This window comes from Apodemus sylvaticus, chromosome 5 (genome assembly GCF_947179515.1).
Source record: "Apodemus sylvaticus chromosome 5, mApoSyl1.1, whole genome shotgun sequence".
Classification (NCBI taxonomy): domain Eukaryota; kingdom Metazoa; phylum Chordata; class Mammalia; order Rodentia; family Muridae; genus Apodemus; species Apodemus sylvaticus.
In genome coordinates this window covers 9,243,383-9,261,198 of record NC_067476.1, presented here as the reverse complement: position 1 = coordinate 9,261,198, position 17,816 = coordinate 9,243,383, and the positions used below count along the sequence as shown (strand labels likewise).

General features: G+C 51.1%; 1 protein-coding gene across 3 annotated transcripts in view; it reads right to left on the bottom strand.

Annotated features, from left to right (window-relative positions):
* The window catches only part of Lrrc8a (leucine rich repeat containing 8 VRAC subunit A), a 27,249-nt gene extending 9,433 nt beyond the window's left edge, over nucleotides 1-17,816 (bottom strand). The window contains exons 1-2 of one of the 3 annotated variants that reach the window (XM_052182066.1): nucleotides 17,730-17,816; nucleotides 14,388-14,496 (exon numbers count right to left, since the gene is read on the bottom strand). The gene's annotated coding sequence lies outside the window, so the exon portion shown is untranslated. Of the gene's footprint in view, nucleotides 1-14,387; nucleotides 14,497-15,961; nucleotides 17,030-17,315; nucleotides 17,426-17,729 lie in introns of those variants that run through there. The other 2 variants (XM_052182065.1, XM_052182068.1) reach the window with 2 other exon arrangements.

The window sequence follows — 17,816 nt, the reverse complement described above, 5'->3', positions numbered from 1 at the left end:
TAGGTCCTCTGAAAGAGAAGCTAGCATCCTCAACTGTGAAGTCTAAAAGTCTACAAATGTAGTCAGATGTGGTGGCATACACCTTTAGTAGCAGCAGCAGCAGGCATACATCTGTGTTTGAGGCCAGCCTGGTCTACATAGAGAGAGCTAGAGAAGTCAGCGCTACATAGATTCTTTCAAAAACAAAAGAAACCAAAACACATCTCCACACTTATACACAGTAGATGTAGACAGGGCTATGGAGACAGACAGCAGGTCTAGTGAGGGACTCCTAGGGGTAGGGGTACAAGAGGGCGGTTATAGGTCACTTCCTGTGAGTGATCTGTAGTGTGGGGCTAGAGCTGTAAACAGCTAGTGAAGGCAAGCCTCCCAGAACCCATCTGGGCAGACGGGAAACAGGGGCATCTGGTCTGACAGTGGCTTCTGTGGCTCCAGTGGTAGCCTGGTGTGAGAAATGCTGGACCAGGGGCTGCTTTAGGAAGAGCTTGCCTGGGCCACAAACACGAGTGTGAGGGGGTCCCTGGAATCCCTGAACATTCCACAGAGGAGGCCACGCTTACTCTGCTCTACAGAACTGTAGTGAAAGGGGTATAGGACGTTCACTAGAGAGTTCTAGAAACAACATGAAAGGCACGAGATGAGGGGCACCGTGGTCCTGCTACCTTGGCTGCCCTCAGCCTTGTCACCGACTTCTGGTTTGACATCTGTGATAGGGTCTTACCTAGCATTAGCCTGGCCTCGGACTCATCCAGCACACACATAGCCAGTGATGACCGTAAGTTTTTGATCCTGTCTACTCCCTAAACCACCACACTCAGTTTATGTGTTCCCAAGGACCAAACCTAAGACTCCTGCGTGCTATGCAAGAGCTGTATCACTACCCCCATTTTAAAAAGTGCAATTGTGCTTTTACTTAACACCATATGTTCTTGATCAGAACCTTGTTTCCACACCAGTTTTTAAATATTCTCTCGGAAGAGGAATGGGACACCCTGCGGAAGCCTACTGTATTTTCATACTAATGTGGATCATGGCAGTAGTAACAGGTCCTTCATGGTAATCCTCTCCACAAAGGCCAGTCTCTTGAGGGCACCTGTGTGAGGCTGGAGGCACTGTGCACTTAGTACAAGTGGCAATCTACAACCCAGGGCAGGCTCCTCCCTCACTGGCTCTAGTGTCCTCTCTGCTCCGCCTCCTTTAACCTATTTCACAGACAGGAAAACAGAGATTCTGGGAGGCAAAACACCTGCCCAGTGTCATTTTTATCAAGTAGGACATCAGCCCACTCCTGCTAAGCTCAGGCTTCACTGCTCTATGGAGTTTGCCCTCCTCTTGCTGGGGTCCCATGCACAGGGGTACCTGATACACGTGGTGTTGAAGAAACTGGTGCAGGTGTTCAGGGTCCCCATTCCTGGGTTCCCACTGTTCAGGTCACCTCAGGGCCAGCAGACACTAACACCTGCCCCCCACCAGCAGCCAAGACAGCTCTCCTGGTGAGGCCTGAATCCCTGGGCCAGGATGAGTGCCTATCCCACAGGAAGGCCCCAGCCCCCTAATGACCAGCTGGCTCTGTCCACCACCCACACTCCTGGGAGAGAGGGGCACAGGGGTGGGGTGGGAAGGCTGGCTGAATCACACAGCTGACCTTCAGCAGGGAACCACTTAATGGTATCTTTCTTGGCTCCAAGGCCTCATCCAAGGTAGCTTTAGACTGGAGAAGAGGATGGGAAAGATTTAGGACCTGGGAGAATGACACAGCCTGTCCCACTCCTCCAGGAGACTGGTTGGGACAGACAGACAGACAATTGGGATCAGGTCAGCTTCTGGCCGTGACTTCCGTTGCACAGTACTTCCTTTGGTTTCTGGTGGAAAGTTGAGCCTGTCAGTTCATGGAATATATCCAGCCTCCTTTCGAAAGACAAGCTCAGCTGTGCTGCCCAGCAAAGTAGTAGTCAGGGTCCAAGATGCAGACCTGCCAGCTCCCTTAGGAAGGAGACACTCCAATCCATTCATGCTATCCCCCTGACCCCATCCTCCCATCTCAAAGCATAGTCTGGGCTCTATGCAGACCTTTGCCAGGCTTTGTGAGGGTAATGAACACATCCAAAGTATACCCCACTCAGGCCCGAGTGTGGGCTGATGCCAAGCTGAGATGGAAGAGGACTGCAGCCCAGAAGAGGCCAGAAGAGGCCCCGCCTGAGAGGGACTTGAAGGCTGCCCCCATCGGCAGGCATATCACTCCTGCAGTTGGAGCTGGCGGGATGGGCTACCCTCCTCCACCTGAGCCAGACCAGGTGCTCTTTAGCACAGCAGTCCATAGCATGCAGTGGGTAATAAACTAGAGGCACTCTCACAAAGAGACAGGGTGGAGTAGGCAGGGATGGGTGTGGATCTGGGTGTGGTAAACCAACAGTTTCAGGTGGATGTGGCTTGGGTGGAGCCAGCAGGGTGATCCCTCCCACTTCCAGCCTCAGGGAGGGACTGGAGCTACAGGGAGTGGGGAGGTGCAGTACCGTCCAGCAGCCCAGGGAGCACGAGCAGCGAGCACCCACACTGGGAGCAACTCTCCATGCAGAGGCTGGGAACGGGCGGAGGCCAGAATTCACAGTGCTGCCCTCGGCGCTCTCAGCTGGCTTTGAGATAAGATGAGATAAGTACCATAAATGCAACCATTGTGCCACTCCTGGGTCTGCCCAGTGCTGTGAGGTACAGCTGTGGCTCAGATGTCCCCACGAGCTACTGCGCAGCCTTTTTGTGTTGAACAACAGAAACTCTGATCGGTTTTCACTAAGTGTCTACCCATCTCCATGGACCTCAAGGTTCTAAGTCTCTCCAGATCACACAGCACCGCCCTGCTTAAGAAGAGGACACTGGAGTAACTGGCAGTTATAAGTCACCTCATATGAGAACCAAATTCTGATCCTCTGGGGAAGGAACAAGAGCCTTAACCACTAGGCCATCTCTCCAGACTCTATTTAAAAAATAAATTAATTAAAAGACATGGTTTCACTATATAGTTCAGATTTGCCTCAACTCAGCAATCCTACTGCTTTAGTTTCCTAAATGCTGGGATTGTAGGTATGCAGCGCACACTCTGATTCTTCCCCAAGGCTCAGTATTACCCGTCTGCCCATTTTATGCACGAGCAGACAGGCTCAAGTCGAACTGTACACCCAGGCAGTGCAGCACAGACAACCCACACCCAGGGGTTGTGCCTATGTAGTATAAAATATGGATCAAGGACCTGAAAGGCAAGTGACAGAACCCAGTCTTCTGCCCCTCCTTTGCATCCTACCCCAGGCCATTCAACAGGGCTTGGGCCCTGGGACCACTGTCATCACCACAGATACTCCTTGTCCTGACCATGCCTATTGCTGCTGCAGTGGGAGAGATACTACCTCAGTTTCCTAAGACAGTCAGACTACCACGAAAATATGATGGGACCAAGGCCCTCCTCTGCAGAGGAGCAACGGACTGGGGCCAGGCTGGCTCTGCTGCTTTCTAGGAGAGTGAACAAGGCAGGAGGCTTTCCCTTTCTGAGCCCATAGTGCCAGGTTCTAGGCCAGAGCCTGGGGATGGGAGTGAGGGAGGGGACAGAGCAGAGACCCCACCCAGCACAGTAAGATCTGCAGCACTTGCTACTGAAAGGAAAGTATGTGGACACAGTCACAGAGGAAATGAACAGAGGGAGACTCCAGGACACTAGGGTAAGAGATAGCCAGGGCCCAGCACACAGTAGGTAGGCAAATGGCCAGTGGAATGGGAACTGGGAATGGAGAGGCTCTTCATATGCTGTCAAGGAAAAGTTGGCCCAGAACACTAAAGGATATGAGGATATGCCCCTCTGTACCCACCACAGCAAGGCTCTCCATGGGAGACAAGGAGGCAGAGACCTAAAATAGAAGCTTAGGTTTCTAATCAGCATTCACGTTTCTTTTGATTACAAAACTATTTGAAGGGTCTGGAAAGATGGCTCAGCAGTTAAGAGAACTGGCTACTCTTCCAGAGGACCTGGGTTCAATTCCCAGGACCCACAAGGCAGTTCACAACTGACTGTAACTCCAGTTCCAGGAAAGCTGACACCCTCACACAGAGACAGACATACATATAGTCAAAATACCAATGCACATAAAATAAAAATAAATCTTAAAAGCAAACCACATCTTTTATGGAGCCCATGGTCATAGCTCAGGGGATAAATACTTGGCCAAGCCTTAGGTTCCATTCTGAGCATCGAAAAATTCAAGAGGGGCTGGAGAGATGGCTCAGTGGTTAAGAGCACTGACTGCTCTTCCAAAGGTCCTGAGTTCAAATCCCAGCAACCACATGGTGGCTCACAACCATCTGTAATGAGACCTGATGCCCTCTTGTAATATGTCTGAAGACAGCTACAGTGAACGCACATACATTAAATAAATAAATAAATAAATAAATAAATAAATAAATAAATAAATAAATAAATAAATAGATCTTTTTCTTCTTCTTCTTTTTTTTTTTTAATTTGGTTTTTTCGATACAGGGTTTCTCTGTGTAGCCCTGGCTGTTCTGGAACTCACTCTGTAGACCAGGCTGGCCTCGAACTCAAAAATCCACCTGCTTCTGCCTCCCAGAGTGCTGGGATTACAGGCATGAGCCACCACCGCCCGGCTTTAAATAAATCTTTAAAAAAAAAAAATCAAGAGCATAAGAATCAAAATAATTACAGCCTTAAAGAAGGAAAGGGAACAGCTGGCCCTCAGACGTGGAGATCAGGTGTTCTATGTAGCTCTGAGACAGAAGTTCAGACGGCAATAGGGAAATGGGTCAGGTTAGGTCTTTGCCCCAAGAGATGAAGGGTTTGGAGACTTTCCTAAAATTTTTCCTAAATTGAAAACAAGGATGAAAGGGTGTGAAATAGGCTAAGGGAAGGTGGGAAAGGCTGTGCCTTCCCATGCTGCAGCCACTGTTTTATTTGTAGGAAAGCATCTCACATAATCCAAGTTGGCCTGCAAACCGCTATGTAGCTGAGGATGACCTTCAATTCCTGATCCTCCTGCCTCCACTGCTCCAGTGCTGGACAACAGGCAGGTACCATTACACCCAGTTTATAGAGTACTGGGGATCAAGCCCAGGGTCTCATGTGTGCCAGGCAAGTACGCCACCAACTGACTCACATCCCCCAACCCCATTTGTTCTTCTAGGAAAAGATGAATCATTATCCTCTAGAGACTATGTCCTAGACATGGAGGGTGAGTGTGGTGGAGATCTCTACGATGCTCACGAGTGGGCAGGAGGTGCCTGAGGAGAGAAACAGACTGGGAATTCTGTTCAACATGGATCATTTGGGGCTCATCCCAGGCCCCTGTGCAGAGTTTGGGGTGTGGGAGGTGGAATATAAGTTTCTCAAGCAGACTGAACTGAGAGAACAAAGGTAGGCCAATGCCTGTTCAAACTGCAGGACAGACAGCCCAGGAAGTGTCCACACAGTGGGCATAAGGATCAGGAAACCAAGCACCTGCTCTGGGTACACACATGAAATATCTGTTACATGATCAGAGGACAAAATACTATACAGCAAATAAAAGTGCATTTGTGCAAAAAATACTTGACACAAGGACAGATTCAAAGTCTGCTAATTGTGTGACTCTGGTAACAAGAGGACACCTGCTCACACTACTCTTTCTCACTCCAGGCTGACCTCTTTTTATTATAAGCATGTTATAATCGATAATTAAGGGGAAACAGTTCTCACTAGATTCACTCATTTACTTGGAGAGGGGTATGTGTGGAGGTCAGAAGTCAACTTGTAGGCTTTGGTCTCTCCTTCTGCCATGGAGATGTGGGCACCGAGTCAGCCCTGGCAACAGCACTATGCCTGCTGAGCCACCCTGCTGCAGGCCCTGCAGTCCTCTTTCCTGTTCACTTGTCTTTCTTTTCTTTTTTTCTTTTGTTTTTTCAAGACAGGGTTTCTCTGTGTAGCCCTGGCTGTCCTGGAACTCACTCTGTAGACCAGGCTGGCCTTGAACTCAGAAATCTGCCTGCCTCTGCCTCCCAAGTGCTGGGATTAAAGGCATGCGCCACCAGTGCCCGGCTTTCTTTTTTTGAAAGACTTTCAGAGATGACATTCTTACCCAGTGGGCTGGGGGAGTTTGAGAGGAAGATGGCACCTGTCTGAAGAGGCTCTGGCACATGTAGCCCCTGACCCCGCCCTTCCATAAGCCTGCCTGTGAGTGTGGCACCACTGAGCTTTGTTTCCAGACACGGTAAGATGGCCTCTCTCTGGCCCTGAGGACTGAACCTCACGTGTCCTAGGTGAGCACCATGCGCAGCCCTACCTCCCACCCGAGCATTTCCAAGCTTCATTCGGCTTTTTGTTTGTTTTCTTCAGATTTCTTTTCTCTTATGTATATGGGTGCTCCTGCTTCATGCACACAAGAGGGAATAGGATCCCATCACAAATAATGCTGAGCCACCATGTGGCTTCTGGGAATCAAATTCTCTGCAAAAACAGCCATCATTTTTAGCTGCTGAGCCATCTCTCCAGCCCCCTTGCTTCAGGTCTTTAGCTTCCTAGAATTTGTTGCTGTGACATTTGTGACACTTGAGGCTGGCACAGCTTTGAGGCCCCGTTCTTTCCCCCTTCAAGCTGCAGAGGTAACACTGTCACATGTGACATTCCCAGATCACATACTGTGTCCGGCTCTGCCCATCTGTCCTGTCGGATCTCTGGGACTCACTGACAGGGTGGAAGGAGTGCACGGAGCCCTGATGACACCCTGACCCTGTCCTCCCTGGGGCCGGAGCTACTTCATTACACAGAGGTGGCCCGGGGCCGGCCCTCTCCAAGCCACGCACTTGTGAGGGAGGGCCCAGCAGGCAGCAGTGGCTGCTGTCCAGGTTACCGTGGGAGTGAAAACTACCCCTCCTTCCAACTGGTACGCTCTGCCCAAAAACACTATCCCACGGAGGAACTCTGGACGGCTCCATCCTTGCCAGATGCTGCTTCATCCCCAGACACACAGACATGTATTCTATACAAGCCACACCTGGGTGCGGAAGGGTCAAAGAACCCAGAGTGCCACTACGCTCCCCGCAGCGGCAGGCATACAGACAGCAGAGGAAGAGTTGGAGACAGAGGAGTTCAAAGTCATGCCCAGCACCAAATATGCTTTTGGCCCAAGCACAGAATTTAACCCAAATATCTGTTGCTGTAACTCTGTAATAGGAATGCTCCCGCTTCACAAACCTGTATACAATGACCCGGATAATGTCCCCAAGATACTAGCCTAAATAAGAAGATGACAAGGATGAGGAGTGTGATCCCCAAAAGCAGCTGCAGTCAGGCCAGGGCTGCTGCTGCAGGGTGACTCCAACGACAGTTCCAGGGGGTCAAATCCAAACAAAAGCAAGTGAGTCCCTGGGGAGTGGGCAAGGTGATAGGAACACATTTTCTACTGCAAGATGAACCTTTCTCAGATATAGGAGGGAGGGATGCGTCCACCAGCACCCCTGCGGGCCAACGACCTTGACCTGAGGCACTGGCCTGTGCCCAAACAGTGAGAACAAGGACCTTGTGTTGCATTTGGATCATACAGAAAAGACAAAGTATGAGCCGACTCTTTTTATTTTTGTGCCTTCTCACCTTCAAGTCTATTTTTTTAAGTCTTTAAAATTAAAATTTTATGTTTATCATCATCATCATCATCATTATTATTTTGAGAAAGGCAAGAGGCAAAAACAAAGAGCAGCCTTGGATCCCAGCACTTGAGGCAGAGGCAGGTGGATCTCTGAGTTGAAGACCAGCTTGGTCTACAAACTGAGTTCCAGGACAGCCAGGGCTACACAGAGAAACCCTGACTTGAAAAACAAAAGAAAAGAGGAAGAGAGAAAGGCAAGGGAGCAGAGTTTATTTAAAAAGGCAAAACAAAACACTACCACCACCAAGCCTCTCTGCAGCTGGAAGCTGACCGGAGTGAGCCACCCAGTCTTTCCTGCTGTGGTGACCTAATTCCCTTTACTCAGTGTGTGCATGCGCGCACCTGTGTGGATGTGGACACACACCACAGAGCAAGTGCAAGTCAGAGAACAACTTGAGGGAGGGTCAGCTCTCTCCTGCCACTGAGCAGCAACTGAGGAATGAGTTCAGGCTGTCAGGCTTACTGGTCCTTCCCTCACTGGCCTATCTTGTTCACCTGCCATCTAAAACATATCACTATAGCAGTGATCTCAGCCTGCGGCTCAAGACCCCCGTGAGACTGAAAGACCTTTTCACATGAGTCACATATCATCAGACAGCCTACACATTGGGCATTTACATTACAATTCGTAACAACAGCAAATCATAGTTATGAAGCAGCGACAAAGTAGTTTTATAGTTGGGGGGGTCACCACACCTGTATTAAAGGATGGCAGCATTAGAAGGCCGAGAACCACTGCACCACAGCCTAGTAAGACTGACCGAGTGAGCTGTGGCAACCTACCAGAAACCTGTTCTTATCTGAAAATAGTCCATCAGTTTAAAAAACCAAAACAAAAGGAAACAAAAAGCCTCATTACTGCATGTATGGAAAAACACATAAACTCCATGAAATTAAGTCACAGGGCAGGTAAGGTCATGGAGTTGTCTCTTCTATATCTTATGATTTACATATCACGTTCTTTTAAATAGCAAAAGCCTTGGGCAGTGGTGGTGCACGCCTGTAATCCCAGCACTCTGGGAGGCAGAGGCAGGTGGATCTCTGAGTTCAGCCTGGTCTACAGAGTAAGTTCCAGGACAGCCAGGGCTACACAGAGAAAAAAAACAAAAAAAGAAAAAAGAAAAGAAAAAAGAAAAAGCCTTGAGCCTTGTGTGACTGCCGGGGACTATAACTGAACCACAAGGACCAGATGTTACTCTGTGAGGAAAGGTAGTGTGTGCTCTCCAACCCTGTGACCCACCACAGCCACAGTAGCTCTAATCTAAGGGGCAACACACAGGGCAGGAAGAGCCTGGGGAGGAAAGTGCCATTCAGTCATGTCCCCTCTGCTCTCTCAACTGTAAGGTGGGACCGTGGTTGTCCAGAGTGCCACTGTAAGGACAAAGGCTGGAGAGATGGCTCAGTGGTTAAGAGCACTGACTGCTCTTCCGAAGGTTCTGAGTTCAAATCCCAGCACTACCTGGTGGCTCACAACCATCCATAACAAGATCCGATGCCCTCTTCTGGGGTGTCTGAAGACAGCTACAGTGTAGTTACATATAATAATAAATAGATCTTAAAAAAAAAAAAAAAACCCAAAAACTGAGAACAAGATTTGCTATACCTGTTTGAAACCCAGCATGGCCCAGAACTCAACGTGCCATCCCCAAAGCCCCTCCCTCTGTTTCCGTCTAGGAGGGTAGAGTACCTTCCTGCCTCCAGGGCTCAGGAAAGGCCACTAGAGACAGTCCTCTGGCACTGTGTGCCATCTTCAGGGCCTCCCTTCTCCCCCTCCTCCTCCTTTCCTTACCTCTCCCCTCTCACGCCTCTTTTCTTTCCTCAGGAGTCAGTGTCCCCCAGGAATTACAGCAATGTGTACTGCTCTGAATTTCCTCCTCTTGCTGCTGCTGCTGCTGATTCTTCTTCTTCTTCTTCTTCTTCTTCTTCTTCTTCTTCTTCTTCTTCTTCTTCTTCTTCTTCTTTTTAAGATTTATTTATCGTATTTATATGAGTATACTGTAACTATCTTCAGACACACCAGAAGAGGGCATCCTATCTCATTACAGATGGTTGTGAGCCACCATGTGACTGCTGGGAATTGAACTCAGGATCTCTGGAAGAGCAGTCAGTGCCCTTAACCACTGAGCCATCTCTCCAGCTCCTGTTGATGCTTCCTACACAGACACACACCCCAGAGAGATTCCATGCTGGCCCTACCATCTGGAGAAAGACCACCAGAGCATACATGCCCAGAGACTCAGGCAGCTCCTACACCTGGGCTACAGGCCCTGTGAGCAGCAGAGCATACAGAGCACAAAGAGAACCTAGGGGAAACGTCCCTGCGGCCAGAGGGAGGCTGTCCCTCTAAAATGCTCCTGGGGAAGGGGAAGAGCTGGTCCTCAGAGGCCCTGTGAGACACTGCGTGGCTGGCTGTGGCCCACAGGCTCGGGCCTATGACTCTGTCCCAGGGTTTATGCTTCCCCATGTACCAGGCCAGGAGGCAGGAGGAGGTCTCACCCTCCTGTGGTACACAGCCAGCCCCCTCTCCTGGCCAGACTCCTAAACCCAGCTGGACTGAGAGATAGACTGTGGGCTAGGGACTTACCCTGCACAGGAGGGCAATCCCTCACCTCCTGGGAAACAGCCCAGGGGAGATGGCAGGCTGGAGCAGGAGAGTTAAAGTATCTGAACTGCTTTGGCACTAGGGCAGGGCTTCCCAAACAGGTCTGTCCTCGGAAAACCCATAGGGGTGTGGCTGCATTCTGGTAAAAGGTGACAGGCAAGAGCCACTCTGAACTACCCCTGGCCACCGGCATCTAGCATGCAGCTCAGCTGCCGAAGCTCGGCCCAGGCTCTGCCCTTGCTATGTGCCCGGTGCCACGTGCCCCTTAGCTTTCAACATCATGGCAATTCCAACTGTCTGGCGGCTCCCAGCCTCACCAGTGAGTGACTTGGGAAAAGAATTCCATCTTATCTGTAAAACAGCTGTAATGTTTGTTTCTTTTGGAGGGTTGCAGTGGGGACCAAATGAAGTAGTCCCCCAAAAGCTCTTGGATTATTTCTATGCAGTAAAAATGTTTCCTGTAGTTATTATTAGGGGTTGAGATGTTGCCCGGGCTACCTTTGTAAACTCTGCTCCAAAGCAGCCTGGGCCACAGGCACACATCACCACTGGTGCTCTCTCAGAACAGGTGGGCTGAACGTCCGTTACAACGTGAAGAGCTCAGGTCCAGAGAAGGAAAGTGACATGTTCCAGGACCTGGTGGCAAGATGGGCCTAGATCTGACTTGCCACTGTGCCAAGCACAACAGGAAGACAACAGGATTCCTCAGCCTTGCTGCGTCCACAGGCCTTTCCAGATGCCTCTAAGGAAGAGCCTCCTCTTGACAAGGCATGAACAGAAATGAGGCCTTTATAAGCAGGCCATACATACTCAGGAGCCTCTAGTATTTTAAGTGTTAAGGAACCCGGAACCCAATTTTGGGTCTGCATCCCTGGGAACAAAGTAGCCTTTAAGACTGGTCATGACCTGCTATGAACATATGTTGTGTCTTCTGAAACTGGTTAAGAAATATAGGTGTGAGCACCCTGGACAGGCCACAGACACATTTGCAGTGGGTCCAGGGGTCCTAGGTGCTGGCCCGAACAAGCAGCCAATGGGAGACAGCTAAAGGCAAGCCATCTACCCACTCCCCAAATCAGAACCCAAGAAGCCAGCTGGGGAATGCGAGGTGCCCTCAGGCCAGGATTCTGCCATTCTGCCTGAGCTTTTAGGCGTACATTTATTATGCTGACTGACAGAGAGGGCACAGGTTTGGCACATGAGCCTCTGAGGTGGGGTGGCATGTGAAACCATGGAATTTTATAGCCACCTTTACTCTAGAGGGAGCATGAGGCTGTAATGCAGCAAGCAATTTAATTTTGAGATTTCAAACCCTCAAGAGACAGAAAGAACTTACCAGGGCATCTGTAGTGGGGTCACAGCCTTCCAGAACCTCAGTCCCATAAATCTTTCACCAGAGAAGGTAAAGCCCCTCACACACACACACACACACACACACACACACACACGTGCACACACACAAAGAGACAGACACAGACATACAGACACACATATACACAAAGAGAAATAGACAGGCAGACAAACTAAAAAACATCAAACTTGGTTCTAGAGGAAGCTCTATTCTACTCCAACCACACGGTGGCTCACAACCATCTGTAATTCTAGTGCGATTGAAGACAGCTACAGTGTACTCACATACATAAAATAAATAAATCTTTAAAAAAAACTGCTGATATTTAATTGTGCCCATCAGTGGCTCTGTAGACTCAAACAACTGGGAAGCCCTTTTCCTTGTCTTCCAACCCATGGGGTTTCTGTCTGAAACTCTCTGTGACTAATACAAAACTGACCTGAAGGTACTGTAAGGACAAAGAGTCACGGGACAGACTCAGGTTTATACAGCAATCCAATTCCAGTCAATGTTACACTTCTCCCTGAGCAGCACCTGGGCCCTAGCTCGGGCAGGTAGCAGAGGCCAAAGTTGGCAGGCAGGTCACACCTCAGGCCAGCATGATGCACTTGCTACTGTTTACAAGCAGAGAAGGAATTCCCAACTCACAGAGGTACCTCCTCTGGCTTCCTGTTCTCCACTGCCCAAAGGCCGGCTTCACTCAGGCCTCCTCTCCCCAGGGACAGCGTTCCTCAACAACCAACAGGAAGCTCCCACAGGGCAGGGCAGTCACTGCTGACCTTGTTCCCATAAACAAGAGAGTATGACAGCACCACACACCAGGCGTGGTCCACCCCCCTCTCTGATGCCAATGCCTCACACAGCCAGAAAGGCCCAGCAGGGCCCCAGAGGTGCTGGGGCAGGGATGTGCCTTCTGTTCTGCCTGCCAGCCTCAACAGCCTGTCTGGGTCTGTCCCGGGAAAGAGCTCTAGACGCTGGCTGCCCTTCCAAGAAACAGGAGAGCTAAAAAGCAGGTAGCCCCAAAGACTTTCATGAAGTAGGCATCAGAGAGAAGAGGTAGGGGTGTGTCTGTGGGTGTGTGTGTGGATGTCTGTCTGTCTGTCTGTCTCCTATTTATCCCAGTCTCTAAAGATAGGGTCAGGACTTTACCTTTTCTCTGATGTTAAAATCTAAACAATATGAAGGGGCACATGTATATTTCCAACCCTCTAGAGGATGAGGTAAAAGGATCAAGAGTTTGAAACCAGGGCTCAGGAGCAAGAAACATTTATTGCTCTTGGAGAAGACCTGGGTTCAATTCCCAGCATACACATGGCAGCTCACAAATGTCTCTAACTCCAGTTCAAGAGAATCTAAAGCTGTCTTCTGACCTTCAAGGATACCAGGCACACCCATGGTGCACAGGCAAACATGCAGGCAAAACGTTCATCATTCATACACACAACGAAATAAAAGTTGAGAAGAGGGGCTGGGGAGACAGTTAAGAGCACTGTCTGCTCTTCCAGAGGGCCCGGGGTTCAATACCCAGCACTCACACAGCAATTCACAACTGTCTGTCGATAACTCCTGTTCTAGGGGCTCTGACATCCTCACACAGACATGCATGCAGTCAAATCGCCAATGTACATAAAGATAAATAAATAATTAAAAAAAACTAGAATGAAGAAGGTGAAAGAAGAGGAGGAAAAGAAGTAGTAGCAGTAGTAGTAGTAATAGTAGCTGTTGTTTGAGGCTAGCCCAGGATCTATTGTTGTTGCTTGAGACTAGGCCAAGAGTAGCCAGCCTGGGCTACATAGACGTTGAAAGGAAGAGCTGCCACCCCAGCTACAAGAAACCTTGCCTCAAAAAGCAAAGAAAAGGAAAAGTATACAAAGTATAGGGAATGTCTCCAAGGGATCTGCACATGGGCACTGAAGGCCACGCCCACTCATGCTCAGAAAAACTCCAAGGCTCTGATGGTCCACAACAGCCACAGAGTTCTCTAACTTTAGTGACCAAAGGATCACATCTTGGGAAGTGTGTCACAGGCAGCACTGCTGGCTATACACGCGGATGAGATCTGCAGGGAGCAATGGGTGGTGCTAACAGCCGCATATCCCTGTCTTTAGAACCTTTTTGAGAACTGGTGTGGAGAAGGCACTAAGCAGAGTGTGTCTCAGAAAGTTCTGTGCCTAGAGCCTGCCGTGCTGACATGGCTGTGCGATCTGCAGAACACGCTGTGAAAGGAGCGCAGGATCATTTGCCAGTGCTTGAGCAGTGCTCTCTGCCCAGTGCGGACCCACGGACAAACTGAAGCAACACACTAAACCCACCATGAAGGAAGCGGAGGCCGTGGAGTGAACTCAGCTCCTATAACTGTCTGGGTCTGGTCCTCTGTTCTTGCCTCAGTCCCCCAACCTCCATCTTTGACTCAGCTTTTCCAGAAGGAATGCAAGAGGCCTCAGCATTGCCCCAGAATGGTGGTGTGTGCCTAGAATCCCAGGACCGGGAGATTGAAGCAGGAAGATCAGGAGTTGAAGGCCAACCTCAGATACACACTGAGTTTAGGGAAGTAATTAAAGGTAGAATGTTTGTCTATCTAACACATGTGAGCTCCTGGGGTCAACTTTCATTACCGAAATAGAACCCAAAACACCAAAGCCGAGGGAGCAGGCACCACTCAGACGCCCTGGATCCTATGTAGATCAAAGGACGATGAAACGGAGGTGTGATCATGTCATCTGCCTGGGAGAGGCAGTGCAGTCTGGAGAGAGCTTACCCTGAGATGGCTCTGCTATCTTTGTGTTGGCTGTTGATGCTGAGGCTGGTCCCTGTCTGGACGCACAGGGTCCTGACATTCCTTCTGCTCCATGGACGCTGCTGCCGCCCTGTGAGAATGGGAGAGCTCCAGTCAATAGGCACATTTGTGGCTCTCAGAGAGACTTTTATTGTTCACAGAGCTTCTTTAGAGAGCCTGGAGATAAGTGACAGTCTACATGGGGCTCTAGAGCAACAGGAGCTACCAAAAGGGTACCTGCCCGGCAGACCCTGGTTCTCCAAAGAGTCCCCAAGGCGGCTTTTTCAGTCTGGAGGTGAGGCAAGGCTCTGCTAGGGACTCAGACCCAGCCTAGAGCCAGACCAAGGGGCTTAGTACAGTTTCTTAGAGGAACAGGTGTCTGGTGAGTCCGGGTGTGAGGAGAAGGACCCAGGCAGGAGGCACAGCACGGCAGGGAAGAAGAGGCAGGCCAGACGCTGCAAGCTACTCTTTGGTCACAGCTTGTCCTGGAGGTGGGAGATGGCGAGAGAGGAATGACAAGGGCTGAGCCAGGCCAGACAAGGACTGTCACTGAAACAGAAAGACATACTCTCCTCAGTGAGCAAGCTCAACTACCAATGGGCACCATGCTCTGCACTCCGTACCAAACTAAGGTGGCCGTGAGAGGGAAGTGTGGGCACCGCTCCGGACCTGGACGACAGCAACAGTTGCCCAAGATGGGAGTGTGGCCCAGCTCTGAGGGAGTTACAGCATTATAGCACTAGTTAACCAGGAAGGAAGCAGCAGACAGCAGGACGGGGAGGTGGGGTGTCTAGGAGGGGCTGGGGAGCAGCTGTCACATGTGTGGAGATGTAGTCTCTAGTAAAGGATGGAGGCCAAACTCAGTCCCCGAAGCCACAGGAAGACAAGACAGGTAAGCTATACGTGACCATACAGCAAAGCACCTGGAGTCAAGAAGGTACAGAGGCCATCCAGTCCACCTCTGCCCCACCCTCTGCCTCAGACAGGACTGGAACATTGCTGGTGCTGGACAGTCACTTGCCACTTCACAGCCATGGCTGAAGTAGAACTCTGGACTCACTGACTCTTCTAGTCCCTTCTTGAAAGAACATATATCCTGGATAGCCTGCTCAAGAGCCCAAGGCTCCCTCTGCTCTCCTCTGGTCTGCTTCAGGACCGCTGCAGCCTATATTTAATGTCTGCCTTTATTCCTCCTTCCTCAGGAGGTCTTCACTGGTCAGCCTGTGCTTCAGTGTCTCTGTGTAAAGACTTGGAATCATCTACAGTCTGAGGACAGTGACCTGGGAACTGGCTGGTTTCAGGTCTTCTAGGCAGCGAGTTGGGGTTCTGCCCCATTAGGAAGACCCTCAGAAGCCCATGCCCTCCACAAAGGCCACTCAGATTTGCAAAGCAACTCCATCCTAGTGAGTGTGGCTTAGGTATGTAAAAAAGTGTGTGAGGCTGCCTCCTGGGCTGGGAGCTGTTGTCAATTGCTTTTCCAGTCCCTGCTTTATACCCCATCCCCCAAAGTGGAGCTTCACACCCCAGGAACGGGGTTGTCCTCCAGCCCAGCTCACCTGTCCTTGCCTGCCCGTGACAGCTGGAGGAGAGTCTGACCTTCATCAAGGAAACAGCAGTATGACTGGCCTAGCAACACCCTGGGGCCTCTGAATACACCCCCACTCTCCTACCCTCAGTGGTCAACTTATTCTTCCTGCACTGTCTGTCTGTCAGCCAGTGTGTCTGCTCCAGAGGGCATAACACAGATGGCAGCATTAAAGGGACCACTGACACACTTGCAAGGCAGGAAAAGATCTGGTAGCCTCTGGCTACTTATTTCTGTCTCCAAAATTCAGCACACAAGTGTCCGCATCCTCACACACACTCTTTCCCCTCCTCAGCTCATCCTTAAAGCTGTCCTAGTTGGGGCTGGGGAAGAGAAGGCCGTCCAAGTGTGGCCATCCTAAAACTACCACTATGTCAGCCCAGTTCCCACCAGGAAAAGCTCACTCAATGTGTCCTTCCAAAAAAAGACAGCAGTTGTATCAAGCAGAACCAGCCCATCTTGAGTCACTCCAGTCCAGTGCAAGGGCAGGTTCAAGAACTCAGGTCTCAAACAGAGGTTAGAGGCCCACGTCTTTACCCAGCATTCAGACAGGTGAACCTCCGTGAGCTCGAGGCCAGCCAGCCTGGTTTACATAGAGTTGGAGGACAGTCAAGGCTACATAGCTGAGACCCTGTCTCAAAATACAAACCCCCACTCCTGCCACCATCATTCTGGACTTGGCTGTTTCTACTGCTTGGGATCCTATTTGCCGACCTCCAGCTCACCAACAACATCCTGTATCTGTCACTCATGCCCAAGAGATGTACGAAACAGGGACAGAACCAAACGGACTCTCATATCAGGAGAGGGTCGTTCGGGGAACCCCAGCCAGAGGTCCCAAAAGCCTGTGCTCCTGTCCCCATAAAAGGGGGACAGTCCGGGAGATCAGGATGAGGGAGTGGTCTAAGGAAAGAAGCCGGCGCCGGGAAGCCCACGGCCAAGAACTGAAAGAGCTGGTGGGGGAGCTGTCAAGAGAACCCCCGAGTGGAACCTCTGAGAAGGGGGCGCGTGCGCAGAGGGGCGCGGATCGGCTGGGACCAGCGCGGCAAGTGCGGCCTGGGGACCGCGGCGGAAACTCGGGTGAGAGGCGCGCAAGGAGAACAGGGTGCCCGGGAGGGGGCTCGCGCGCCGCTGCACGTCCTGGAGGGTGGAGTCCGGAGCCGGCGCCCGCGGGAGGCAGGGCGGAGCGGAGCCCAGCGCAGGGCCAGGGTGGCCGGCGCCCCGGGGCAGCGAGTGCCTCCTAGAACTTGAGGGGGCGGAGCGCGCGCCTGAGCGGGTTCCGAGAGGTGACAGCGCGCGTCTCATCCCCCACCCCACCCACTCACCTGGGCTCGCTGCTCGCAGCCGCCCGGCAGGCAGCCCTGGCCCTCCACCACCTAGTCCGGCTGCCGGACGCCGCGCTCCTCCAGCGCCTCCTTTTGTTTGTCCCTCACTGCACCACTCTGCCTCCCCCGCCCCGGAAGTGACGTCACGACCGGACGCAACCGCGGCATCCCGGCCGTCGCCATGTCTGTTAAGGTGAAAGCTAAGGCCTCTTCACCCTACTCCCTCCCACGCGCATGCGCCAGGATACTTCAGGGCGGAAGTAACGGAATCGAGTTTAGCCCCCTTAAAGGGACAGATGTCCCTGCAACTTAAGGGATGCGTTTCTCCGGCAAGACCGGTGACCCAAGCCGACGCAAGTATCCGCTCACCTCCTTGTTTGGGTTCGGATTGCCATTGGGCTAGCGTCCGCATACCTTTAGCTCCTTAGCTGACTAGCTGCCCAAATGATGCAGGTGCCCGCAAATGTAACTGCCCTGCTGAACACCGACGCGCGCTCCGAC